This window comes from Rhipicephalus microplus, chromosome 8 (genome assembly GCF_043290135.1).
Source record: "Rhipicephalus microplus isolate Deutch F79 chromosome 8, USDA_Rmic, whole genome shotgun sequence".
Classification (NCBI taxonomy): domain Eukaryota; kingdom Metazoa; phylum Arthropoda; class Arachnida; order Ixodida; family Ixodidae; genus Rhipicephalus; species Rhipicephalus microplus.
Window position 1 is genome coordinate 146,418,476 of NC_134707.1, and position 14,302 is coordinate 146,432,777.

The following is a 14,302-nucleotide window of genomic DNA, read 5'->3' on the forward strand; positions in this document are numbered from 1 at the left end:
CGCATTCAAAAACAAGTATGCACGTGCCTATTGCAAAACGAGTATGCGCGTGCGCAATCAAATACGAGTATGCGTGTGCGCATTCAAAAACGAGTATGCGCGTGCCTATTCCAAAACGAGTATGCGCGTGTGCATTCAAAACCATTATGCGCGTGCGCATTCAAAAACGAGTACGCGCATGCCTATTCAAAAACGAGTATGCGCGTGCGCCTTCCCAAACGAGTATGCGCGTGCCTATTTTGAAACGAGTATGCGCGTGTGCATTCAAAAACGAGTATGCGCGCGTCTATTCGAAAACGAGTATGCGCGTGTGCATTCAAAAACAAGTATACGCGTGCGCATTCAAAAAGAGTGTACGCGTGTGCATGTTCAAAAACGCGTATGCGCGTTCGCTTTCAAAAACGAGTACGCACGTGCCTATTCCAAACCGAATAAGCGCGTGCGCATTCCAAAACGAGTATGCGCGTGTGCATTCAAAAACGAGTATGCGCGTGCGCATTCAAACACGAGTACGCGCGTGCCTATTCGAAAACGAGCATGCGCGTGCACATTCCGAAAGGAGTATACACGTGCGCAGTCAAAAACGAGTATGCGCGTGCCTATTCAAAAACGAGTATGCGCGTGTGCATTCAAAACGAGTATACCCGTGCGCATTCATAAACAAGTACGCGTGTGCATGTTGAAAAACGCGTATGCGCGTTCGCTTTCAAAAACGAGTACGCTCGTGCCTATTCCAAACCGAATAAGCGCGTGTGCATTCCAAAACGAGTATGCGCGTGCGTATTCCGAAACGAGTATGCGCGTGTGCATTCAAAAAGGAGTAGGCGTGTGCGCAATCAAAAACGAGTATGCGCGCGCCTATTCGAAAACGAGTATGCGCGTGCGCATTCCGAAATTATTATACGCGTGCGCATTCAAAAACGAGTACGCGCGTGCCTATTCAAAACGAGTATGCGCGTGTGCATTCAAGACGAGTATACGCGTGCGCACTCAAAAACGAGTACGCGTGTGCATGTTCAAAAACGCGTATGCGCGTTGGCGTTCAAAAACGAGTACGCGCGTGCCTATTTAAAAACGAGTATGCGCGTGCGCATTCCAAAACGAGTATGCGCGTGCGTATTCCGAAACAAGTATGCGCGCGTGCATTCAAGAACGAGTATGTGTGTGCGCATTGAAAAACGAGTATGCACATGCCTATTCGAAAAAGAGTATGCGCGTGCGCATTCAAAACCAGTATACGCGTGCGCATTCAAAAAAGTGTACGCGTGTGCATGTTCAAAAACGCGTATGCGCGTGCGCATTCAAAAACGAGTACGCGTGTGCATGTTCAAAAACGCGTATGCGCGTTCGCATTCCAAAACGAGTATGCTCGTGCGTATTCCGAAACGAGTATGCGCGTGTGCATTCAAAAACGAGTATGCGCGTGCCTATTCGAAAACGAGTATGCACGTGCACATTCCGAAACGAGTATACGCGTGCGCATTCAAAAACGAGTACGCGCGTGCCTATTCAAAAACGCGTATGCGCGTTCGCGTTCAAAAACGAGTACGCGCGTGCCTATTCGAAAAAGAGTATGCGCGTGCGCATTCAAAATGAGTATACGCGCGCGCATTCAAAAACGAGTACGCGTGTGCATGTTCCAAAACGCGTATGCCCGTGCGCATTCAAAAACGAGTACGCACGTGCCTATTCCAAAACGAGTACGCGCGTGTGCAATCAAAAACGAGTACGCGTGTGCATGTTCAAAAACGCGTATGCGCTTTCGCATTCAAAAACGAGTACGCACGTGCCTATTCCAAAACGAGTATGCGCGTGCGCATTCCAAAACGAGTATGCGCGTGCCTATTCGAAAACGAGTATGCGCGTGCGTATATTGAAACGAGTATGCGCGTGTGCATTCAAAAACGAGTATGGGAGTGTGCATTCAAAACCGAGTATGTGCGTGCGCATTCAAAACGAGTATACGCGTGCGCATTTAAAAACGAGTACGCGTGTGCCTGTTCAAAAACGCGTATGCGCGTGTGCATTCAAAAACGAGTATGCATGTGCCTATTTCAAAACGAGTATGCGCGTGTGCATTCAAATACGAGTATGCATGTGCGCATTCAAAAACGAGTATGCACGTGCCTATTTCAAAACGAGTACGCGCGTGTGCATTCAAATACGAGTATGCGTGTGCGCATTCAAAAACGAGTATGCGCGCGCCTATTCGAAAACGAGTATGCGCGTGTGCATTCAAAAACGAGTATACGCGTGCGCAGTCAAAACGAGTGTACGCGTGTGCATGTTCAAAAACGCGTATGCGCGTTCGCTTTCAAAAACGAGTACGCACGTGCCTATTCCAAACCGAATAAGCGCGTGCGCATTCCAAAACGAGTATGCGCGTGTGCATTCAAAAACGAGTATGCGCGTGCACATTCAAACACGAGTACGCGCGTGCCTATTCGAAAACGAGCATGCGCGTGCACATTCCGAAAGGAGTATACACGTGCGCAGTCAAAAACGAGTATGCGCGTGCCTATTCAAAAACGAGTATGCGCGTGTGCATTCAAAACGAGTATACCCGTGCGCATTCATAAACAAGTACGCGTGTGCATGTAGAAAAACGCGTATGCGCGTTCGCTTTCAAAAACGAGTACGCACGTGCCTATTCCAAACCGAATAAGCGCGTGCGCATTCCAAAACGAGTATGCGCGTGCGTATTCCGAAACGAGTATGCGCGTGAGCATTCAAAAACGAGTATGCGTGTGCGCAATCAAAAACGAGTATGCGCGCGCCTATTCGAAAACGAGTATGCGCGTGCGCATTCCGAAATTATTATACGCGTGTGCATTCAAAAACGAGTACGCGCGTGCCTATTCAAAACGAGTATGCGCGTGTGCATTCAAGACGAGTATACACGTGCGCACTCAAAAACGAGTACGCGTGTGCATGTTCAAAAACGCGTATGCGCGTTGGCGTTCAAAAACGAGTACGCGCGTGCCTATTTAAAAACGAGTATGCGCGTGCGCATTCCAAAACGAGTATGCGCGTGCGTATTCCGAAACGAGTATGCGCGCGTGCATTCAAGAACGAGTATGTGTGTGCGCATTGAAAAACGAGTATGCACATGCCTATTCGAAAAAGAGTATGCGCGTGCGCATTCAAAACCAGTATACGCGTGCGCATTCAAAAATTGTACGCGTGTGCATGTTCAAAAACGCGTATGCGCGTGCGCATTCAAAAACGAGTACACGTGTGCATGTTCAAAAACGCGTATGCGCGTTCGCATTCAAAAACGAGTACGCACGTGCCTATTCCAAAACGAGTATGCGCGTGCGCATTCCAAAAGGAGTATGCGCGTGCGTATTCCGAAACTAGTATGCGCGTGTGCATTCAAAAACGAGTATGCGCGTGCCTATTCGAAAACGAGTATGTACGTGCACATTCCGAAACGAGTATACGCGTGCGCATTCAAAAACGAGTACGCGCGTGCCTATTCAAAAACGCGTATGCGCGTTCGCCTTCAAAAACGAGTACGCGCGTGCCTATTCGAAAACGAGTATGCTCGTGCGCATTCAAAAACGAGTATGCGCGTGCGTATTCCGAAACGAGTATGCGCGCGTGCATTCAAGAACGAGTATGTGTGTGCGCATTGAAAAACGAGTATGCACATGCCTATTCGAAAAAGAGTATGCGCGTGCGCATTCAAAACCAGTATACGCGTGCGCATTCAAAAATTGTACGCGTGTGCATGTTCAAAAACGCGTATGCGCGTGCGCATTCAAAAACGAGTACACGTGTGCATGTTCAAAAACGCGTATGCGCGTTCGCATTCAAAAACGAGTACGCACGTGCCTATTCCAAAACGAGTATGCGCGTGCGCATTCCAAAAGGAGTATGCGCGTGCGTATTCCGAAACTAGTATGCGCGTGTGCATTCAAAAACGAGTATGCGCGTGCCTATTCGAAAACGAGTATGTACGTGCACATTCCGAAACGAGTATACGCGTGCGCATTCAAAAACGAGTACGCGCGTGCCTATTCAAAAACGCGTATGCGCGTTCGCCTTCAAAAACGAGTACGCGCGTGCCTATTCGAAAACGAGTTTGCTCGTGCGCATTCAAAAACGAGTATACGCGTGCGCAATCAAAACGAGTGTACGCGTGCTCATTCAAAAACGAGTATGCGCGTGTGCATTCATAACGAGTATACCCTTGGGCATTCATAACAAAGTACGCGTGTGCATGTTCAAAAACGCGTATGCGCGTTCGCTTTCAAAAATGAGCACGCACGTGCCTATTCCAAAACGAATATGCGCGTGCGCATTTCAAAACGAGTATGCGCGTGCGTATTCTGAAACGAGTATGCGCGTGTGCATTCAAAAACGAGTATGCGAGCCTATTCGAAAACGAGTATGCGCGTGCGCATTCAAAACGAGTATACGCGTGCGCATTCAAAAACGAGTACGCGTGTGCATATTCCAAAACGCGTATGCCCGTGCGCATTCAAAAACGAGTACGCACGTGCCTATTCCAAAACGAGTACGCGCGTGTACAATCAAAAACGAGTACGCGTGTGCATGTTCAAAAACGCGTATGCGTTTTCGCATTCAAAAACGAGTACGCACGCGCCTATTCCAAAACGAGTATGCGCGTGCGCATTCCAAAACGAGTATGCGCGTGCGTATTCCGAAACGAGCATGCGCGTGTGCATTCAAAAACGAGTATGCGTGTGCGCATTCAAAAACAAGTATGCGCGTGCCTATTCGAAAACGAGTATGCGCGTGCGTATATTGAAACGAGTATGCGCGTGTGCATTCAAAAACGAGTATGGGAGTGTGCATTCAAAACCGAGTAAATGCGTGCGCATTCAAAACGAGTATACGCGTGCGCATTTAAAAACGAGTACGCGTGTGCCTGTTCAAAAACGCGTATGCGCATTCGCTTTCAAAAACGAGTACGCACGTGCCTATTCCAAACCGAATAAGCGCGTGCGCATTCCAAAACGAGTATGCGCGTGCGTATTCCGAAACGAGTATGCGCGTGTGCATTCAAAAACGAGTATGCGCGTGCGCAATCAAAAACGAGTATGCGCGCGCCTATTCGAAAACGAGTATGCGCGTGCGCATTCAAAAACGAGTACGCGCGTGCCTATTCAAAACGAGTATGCGCGTGTGCATTCAAGACGAGTATACGCGTGCGCACTCAAACACGAGTACGCGTGTGCATGTTCAAAAACGCGTATGCGCGTTGGCGTTCAAAAACGAGTATGCGGCGTGCCTATTTAAAAACGAGTATGCGCGTGCGCATTCCAAAACGAGTATGCGCGAGCGTATTCCGAAACAAGTATGCGCGCGTGCATTCAAGAACGAGTATGTGTGTGCGCATTGAAAAACGAGTATGCACATGCCTATTCGAAAAAGAGTATGCGCGTGCGCATTCAAAACCAGTATACGCGTACGCATTCAAAAAAGTGTACGCGTGTGCATGTTCAAAAACGCGTATGCGCGTGCGCATTCAAAAACGAGTACGCGCGTGCCTATTCAAAAACGCGTATGCGCGTTCGCGTTCAAAAACGAGTATGCGCGTGCGTATTCCGAAACGAGTATGCGCGTGTGCATTCAAAAACGAGTATGCGCGTGCCTATTCGAAAACGAGTATGCACGTGCACATTCCGAAACGCGTATACCCGTGCGCATTCAAAAACGAGTACGCACGTGCCTATTCCAAAACGAGTACGCGCGTGTACAATCAAAAACGAGTACGCGTGTGCATGTTCAAAAACGCGTATGCGTTTTCGCATTCAAAAACGAGTACGCACGCGCCTATTCCAAAACGAGTATGCGCGTGCGCATTCCAAAACGAGTATGCGCGTGCGTATTCCGAAACGAGCATGCGCGTGTGCATTCAAAAACGAGTATGCGTGTGCGCATTCAAAAACAAGTATGCGCGTGCCTATTCGAAAACGAGTATGCGCGTGCGTATATTGAAACGAGTATGCGCGTGTGCATTCAAAAACGAGTATGGGAGTGTGCATTCAAAACCGAGTAAATGCGTGCGCATTCAAAACGAGTATACGCGTGCGCATTTAAAAACGAGTACGCGTGTGCCTGTTCAAAAACGCGTATGCGCGTGCGCATTCAAAAACGAGTATGCACGTGCCTATTTCAAAACGAGTATGAGCGTGTGCATTCAAATAAGAGTATGCATGTGCGCATTCAAAAACGAGTATGCACGTGCCTATTTCAAAACGAGTACGCGCGTGTGCATTCAAATACGAGTATGCGTGTGCGAATTCAAAAACGAGTATGTGCGTGCCTATTCTAAAACGAGTATGCGCGTGTGCATTCAAAAACGAGTATGCGCGTGCGCATTCAAACACGAGTACGTGCGTGCCTATTCGAAAACGAGTATGCGCGTGTGCATTCAAAAACGACTATGCGCGTGCGCAATCAAAAACGAGTACGCGTGTGCCTATTCAAAAACGAGTATGCGCGTTCGCGTTCAAAAACGAGTACGCGCGTACCTATTCAAAAACGAGTATGCGCGTGCGCATTCCAAAACGAGTATGTGCGTGCGTATTTCGAAACGAGTATGCGCGCGTGCATTCAAGAACGAGTATGTGTGTGCGCATTGAAAAACGAGTATGCGCGTGCCTATTCGAAAAAGAATATGCGCGTGCGCAATCAAAACCAGTATACGCGTGCGCATTTAAAAAAGAGTACGCGTGTGCATATTCAAAAACGCGTATGCGCGTGCGCATTCAAAAACGAGTACGCGTGTGCATGTTCAAAAACGCGTATGCGCGTTCGCATTCAAAAACGAGTACGCACGTGCCTATTCCAAAACGAGTATGCGCGGGCGCATTCCAAAACGAGTATGCGCGTGCGTATTCCGAAACGAGTATGCGCGTGTGCGTTCAAAAAGGAGTATGCGTGTGCGCATTCAAAAACGAGTATGCGCGTGCCTATTCGAAAACGAGTATGCGCGTGCGCATTCCGAAACGAGTATACGCGTGCGCATTCAAAAACGATTACGCGCGTGCCTATTCAAAAACGAGTATGCGCGTGTGCATTCAAAAGGAGTATACGCGTGCGCAGTCAAAAACGAGTACGCGTGTGCATGTTCAAAAACGCGTATGCGCTTTCGCATTCAAAAACGAGTATGCGCGTGCGCATTCAAAAACGAGTACGCGCGTGCGCATTCCGAAACGAGTATGCGCGTGTGCATTCAAAAACGAGTATGCGCGTGCGCATTCAAAACGAGTATACGCGTGCGCATTCAAAAACGAGTACGCGTGTGCCTGTTCAAAACCGCGTATGCGCGTGCGCATTCAAAAACAAGTATGCACGTGCCTATTGCAAAACGAGTATGCGCGTGCGCAATCAAATACGAGTATGCGTGTGCGCATTCAAAAACGAGTATGCGCGTGCCTATTCCAAAACGAGTATGCGCGTGTGCATTCAAAAACAATTATGCGCGTGCGCATTCAAAAACGAGTACGCGCATGCCTATTCAAAAACGAGTATGCGCGTGCGCCTTCCCAAACGAGTATGCGCGTGCCTATTTTGAAACGAGTATGCGCGTGTGCATTCAAAAACGAGTATGCGCGCGCCTATTCGAAAACGAGTATGCGCGTGTGCATTCAAAAACGAGTATACGCGTGCGCATTCAAAACGAGTGTACGCGTGTGCATGTTCAAAAACGCGTATGCGCGTTCGCTTTCAAAAACGAGTACGCACGTGCCTATTCCAAACCGAATAAGCGCGTGCGCATTCCAAAACGAGTATGCGCGTGGGCATTCAAAAACGAGTATGCGCGTGCGCATTCAAACACGAGTACGCGCGTGCCTATTCGAAAACGAGCATGCGCGTGCACATTCCGAAAGGAGTATACACGTGCGCAGTCAAAAACGAGTATGCGCGTGCCTATTCAAAATCGAGTATGCGCGTGTGCATTCAAAACGAGTATACCCGTACGCATTCATAAACAAGTACGCGTGTGCATGTTGAAAAACGCGTATGCGCATTCGCTTTCAAAAACGAGTACGCACGTGCCTATTCCAAACCGAATAAGCGCGTGCGCATTCCAAAACGAGTATGCGCGTGCGTATTCCGAAACGAGTATGCGCGTGTGCATTCAAAAACGAGTATGCGCGTGCGCAATCAAAAACGAGTATGCGCGCGCCTATTCGAAAACGAGTATGCGCGTGCGCATTCCGAAATTATTATACGCGTGCGCATTCAAAAACGAGTACGCGCGTGCCTATTCAAAACGAGTATGCGCGTGTGCATTCAAGACGAGTATACGCGTGCGCACTCAAACACGAGTACGCGTGTGCATGTTCAAAAACGCGTATGCGCGTTGGCGTTCAAAAACGAGTATGCGGCGTGCCTATTTAAAAACGAGTATGCGCGTGCGCATTCCAAAACGAGTATGCGCGTGCGTATTCCGAAACAAGTATGCGCGCGTGCATTCAAGAACGAGTATGTGTGTGCGCATTGAAAAACGAGTATGCACATGCCTATTCGAAAAAGAGTATGCGCGTGCGCATTCAAAACCAGTATACGCGTACGCATTCAAAAAAGTGTACGCGTGTGCATGTTCAAAAACGCGTATGCGCGTGCGCATTCAAAAACGAGTACGCGTGTGCATGTTCAAAAACGCGTATGCGCGTTCGCATTCAAAAACGAGTACGCACGTGCCTATTCCAAAACGAGTATGCGCGTGCGCATTCCAAAACGAGTATGCGCGTGCGTATTCCGAAACGAGTATGCGCGTGTGCATTCAAAAACGAGTATGCGCGTGCCTATTCGAAAACGAGTATGCACGTGCACATTCCGAAACGAGTATACGCGTGCGCATTCAAAAACGAGTACGCGCGTGCCTATTCAAAAACGCGTATGCGCGTTCGCGTTCAAAAACGAGTATGCGCGTGCGTATTCCGAAACGAGTATGCGCGTGTGCATTCAAAAACGAGTATGCGCGTGCCTATTCGAAAACGAGTATGCACGTGCACATTCCGAAACGAGTATACGCGTGCGCATTCAAAAACGAGTATGCGCGTGCCTATTCGAAAACGAGTATGCGCGTGCGCATTCCGAAACGAGTATACGCGTGCGCATTAAAAACGATTACGCGCGTGCCTATTCAAAAACGAGTATGCGCGTGTGCATTCAAAACGAGTATACGCGTGCGCAGTCAAAAACGAGTACGCGTGTGCATGTTCAAAAACGCGCATGCGCGTGCGCATTCAAAAACGAGTGCGCACGTGCTTATTCCAAAACGAGTACGCGCGTGTGCAATCCAAAACGAGTACGCGTGTGCATGTTCAAAAACGCGTATGTGCTTTCGCATTCAAAAACGAGTACGCACGTGCCTATTCCAAAACGAGTATGCGCGTGCGCATTCCAAAACGAGTATGCGCGTGCGTATTCCGAAACGAGTATGCGCGTGTGCATTCAAATACGAGTATGCGTGTGCGCATTCAAAAACGAGTATGCACGTGCCTATTTCAAAACGAGTACGCGCGTGTGCATTCAAATACGAGTATGCGTGTGCGCATTCAAAAACGAGTACGCGCGTGCGCATTCAAAAACGAGTATGCGCGTGCGCATTCCAAAACGAGTATGCGCGTGCGTATTCAAAACCAAGTATGCGCGTGCGCATTCAAAAACGAGTACGCGCATGCCTATTCAAAAACGAGTATGCGCGTGCGCCTTCCAAACCAGTATGCGCGTGCCTATTTCAAAACGAGTATGCGCGTGTGCATTCAAAAACGAGTATGCGCGTGCCTATTCGAAAACGAGTATGCGCGTGTGCATTCAAAAACGAGTATGCGCGTGCGCAATCAAAAACGAGTACGTGCGTGCCTATTCCAAAACGAGTATGCGCGTGTGCATTCAAAAACGAGTATGCGCGTGCGCATTCAAACACGAGTACGCGCGTGCCTATTCGAAAACGAGTATGCGCGTGGGCATTCAAAAACGAGTATGTGCGGGCGCAATCAAAAACGAGTACGCGCGTGCCTATTCAAAAACGAGTATACGCGTGCGCATTCCAAAACGAGTATGCGCGTGTGCATTAAAAAACGAGTATGCATGTGCGCGTTCAAAAACGAGTATGCGCGTGCTTATTCCAAAATGAGTATGCGCATTTCCATTCAAAAACAAGTATGCGCGTGCGCATTCAAAAACGAGTACGCGCGTGCGCATTCAAAAACGAGTATGCGCGTGCGCATTCCAAAACGAGTATGCGCGTGCGTATTCCGAAACGAGTATGCGCGTGAGCATTCAAAACGAGTATGCGCGTGCGCAGTCAAAACGAGTATACGCGTGCGCATTCAAAAACGAGTACGCGTGTGCCTGTTCAAAAACGCGTATGCGCGTGCGCATTCAAAAACGAGTATGCACGTGCTTTTGCAAAACGAGTATGCGTGTGTGCATTCAAAAACGACTATGCGCGTGCCTATTTCAAAACGAGTATGCGCGTGTGCATTCAAAACCAAGTATGCGCGTGCGCATTCAAAAAAGAGTACGCGCATGCCTATTCAAAAACGAGTATGCGCGTGCGCCTTCCAAACCAGTATGCGCGTGCCTATTTCAAAACGAGTATGCGCGTGTGCATTCAAAAACGAGTATGCGCGTGCCTATTCAAAAACGAGTATGTGCTTGTGCATTCAAAAACGAGTATGCGCGTGCGCAATCAAAAACGAGTACGCGCGTGCCTATTCCAAAACGAGTATGCGCGTGTGCATTCAAAAACGAGTATGCGTGTGCGCGTTCAAAAACGAGTATGCCCATGTTTATTCCAAAACGAGTATGCGCATGTGCATTCAAAAACGAGTATGCGCCTGCGCAATAAAAAACGAGTACGCACGTGCGCATTCAAAAACGAGTATGCGCGTGCGCATTCCAAAACGAGTATGCGCGTGCGTATTCCGAAACGAGTATGCGCGTGTGCATTCAAAAACGTGTATGCGCGTGCGCATTCAAGACGAGTATACGCGTGCGCATTCAAAAACGAGTACGCGTGTGCCTGTTCAAAATCGCGTATGCGCGTGCGCAATCAAAAACGAGTATGCACGTGCCTATTGCAAAACGAGTATGCGCGTGCGCATTCAAAAACGAGTACGCGTGTGCCTGTTCAAAAACGCGTATGCGCGTGCGCATTCAAAAACGAGTATGCACGTGCCTATTTCAAAACGAGTATGCGCGTGTGGATTCAAATACGAGTATGCGTGTGCGCATTCAAAAACGAGTATGCACGTGCCTATTCCAAAACGAGTACGCGCGTGTGCATTCAAATACGAGTATGCGTGTGCGCATTCAAAAACGAGTATGCGCGTGCCTATTCCAAAACGAGTATGCGCGTGTGTACTCAAAAACGAGTATGTGTAGGCGCGTTCAAAAACGAGTATGCGCGTGCTTATTCCAAAACGAGTATGTGCATGTGCATTCAAAAACGAGTATGCGCGTGCGCAATCAAAAACGAGTACGCGCGTGCGCATTCAAAGACGAGTATGCGCGTTCGCATTCCAAAACGAGTATGTGCGTGCGTATTCCGAAACGAGTATGCGCGTTTGCATTCAAAAACGAGTATAGGCGTGCGCATTCAAGACGAGTATACGCGTGCGCATTCAAAAACGAGTAAGCGTGTGCCTGTTCAAAAAAGCCTATGCGACTGCGCATTCAAAAACGAGTATGCACGTGCCTATTGCAAAACGAGTATGTGCTTGCGCAATCAAATACGAGTATGCGTGTGCGTATTCAAAAACGAGTATGCGCGTGCCTATTCCAAAACGAGTATGCGCGTGTGCATTCAAAAACAAATATGCGCGTGCGCATTCAAAAACGAGTACGCGCATGCCTATTCAAAAACGAGTATGCGCGTGCGCCTTCCCAAACGAGTATTCGCGTGCCCATTTCGAAACGAGTATGTGCGTGTGCATTCAAAAACGAGTATGCGCGTGTGCATTCAAAAACGAGTATTCGCGTGCCTATTCGAAAACGAGTATGCGCGTGTGCATTCAAAAACGAGTATACGGGTGCGCATTCAAAACGAGTGTACGCGAGCGCATTCAAAAACGAGTACGCGCGTGCCTATTCAAAAACGAGTATGCGCGTTCGCGTTCAAAAACGAGTACGCGCGTGCCTATTCAAAAACGAGTATGCGCGTGCGCATTCCAAAACGAGTATGTGCGTGCGTATTCCGAAACGAGTATGCGCGCGTGCATTCAAGAACGAGTATGTGTGTGCGCATTCAAAAACGAGTATGCGCGTGCCTATTCAAAAACGCGTATGCGCGTTCGCGTTCAAAAACGAGTACGCGCGTGCCTATTCGAAAACGAGTATGCTCGTGCGCATTCAAAAACGAGTATGCGCGTGCGCCTTCCAAACCAGTATGCGCGTGCCTATTTCAAAACGAGTATGCGCGTGTGCATTCAAAAACGAGTATGCGCGTGCCTATTCGAAAACGAGTATGCGCGTGTGCATTCAAAAACGAGTATGCGCGTGCGCAATCAAAAACAAGTACGTGCGTGCCTATTCCAAAACGAGTATGCGCGTGTGCATTCAAAAACGAGTATGCGCGTGCGCATTCAAACACGAGTACGCGCGTGCCTATTCGAAAACGAGTATGCGCGTGGGCATTCAAAAACGAGTATGTGCGGGCGCAATCAAAAACGAGTACGCGCGTGCCTATTCAAAAACGAGTATACGCGTGCGCATTCCAAAACGAGAATGCGCGTGTGCATTCAAAAACGAGTATGCATGTGCGCGTTCAAAAACGAGTATGCGCGTGCTTATTCCAAAATGAGTATGCGCATTTCCATTCAAAAACAAGTATGCGCGTGCGCATTCAAAAACGAGTATGCGCGTGCGCATTCAAAAACGAGTATGCGCGTGCGCATTCCAAAACGAGTATGCGCGTGCGTATTCCGAAACGAGTATGCGCGTGAGCATTCAAAACGAGTATGCGCGTGCGCAGTCAAAACGAGTATACGCGTGCGCATTCAAAAACGATTACGCGTGTGCCTGTTCAAAAACGCGTATGCGCGTGCGCATTCAAAAATGAGTATGCACGTGCTTTTGCAAAACGAGTATGCGTGTGTGCATTCAAAAACGACTATGCGCGTGCCTATTTCAAAACGAGTATGCGCGTGTGCATTCAAAACCAAGTATGCGCGTGCGCATTCAAAAACGAGTACGCGCATGCCTATTCAAAAACGAGTATGCGCGTGCGCCTTCCAAACCAGTATGCGCGTGCCTATTTCAAAACGAGTATGCGCGTGTGCATTCAAAAACGAGTATGCGCGTGCCTATTCAAAAACGAGTATGTGCGTGTGCATTCAGAAACGAGTATGCGCGTGCGCAATCAAAAACGAGTACGCGCGTGCCTATTCCAAAACGAGTATGCGCGTGTGCATTCAAAAACGAGTATGCGTGTGCGCGTTCAAAAACGAGTATGCCCATGTTTATTCCAAAACGAGTATGCGCATGTGCATTCAAAAACGAGTATGCGCCTGCGCAATAAAAAACGAGTACGCACGTGCGCATTCAAAAACGAGTATGCGCGTGCGCATTCCAAAACGAGTATGCGCGTGCGTATTCCGAAACGAGTATGCGCGTGTGCATTCAAAAACGTGTATGCGCGTGCGCATTCAAGACGAGTATACGCGTGCGCATTCAAAAACGAGTACGCGTGTGCCTGTTCAAAATCGCGTATGCGCGTGCGCAATCAAAAACGAGTATGCACGTGCCTATTGCAAAACGAGTATGCGCGTGCGCATTCAAAAACGAGTACGCGTGTGCCTGTTCAAAAACGCGTATGCGCGTGCGCATTCAAAAACGAGTATGCACGTGCCTATTTCAAAACGAGTATGCGCGTGTGGATTCAAATACGAGTATGCGTGTGCGCATTCAAAAACGAGTATGCACGTGCCTATTCCAAAACGAGTACGCGCGTGTGCATTCAAATACGAGTATGCGTGTGCGCATTCAAAAACGAGTATGCGCGTGCCTATTCCAAAACGAGTATGCGCGTGTGTACTCAAAAACGAGTATGTGTAGGCGCGTTCAAAAACGAGTATGCGCGTGCTTATTCCAAAACGAGTATGTGCATGTGCATTCAAAAACGAGTATGCGCGTGCGCAATCAAAAACGAGTACGCGCGTGCGCATTCAAAGACGAGTATGCGCGTTCGCATTCCAAAACGAGTATGTGCGTGCGTATTCCGAAACGAGTATGCGCGTTTGCATTCAAAAACGAGTATAGGCGTGCGCATTCAAGACGAGTATACGCGTGCGCATTCAAAAACGAGTAA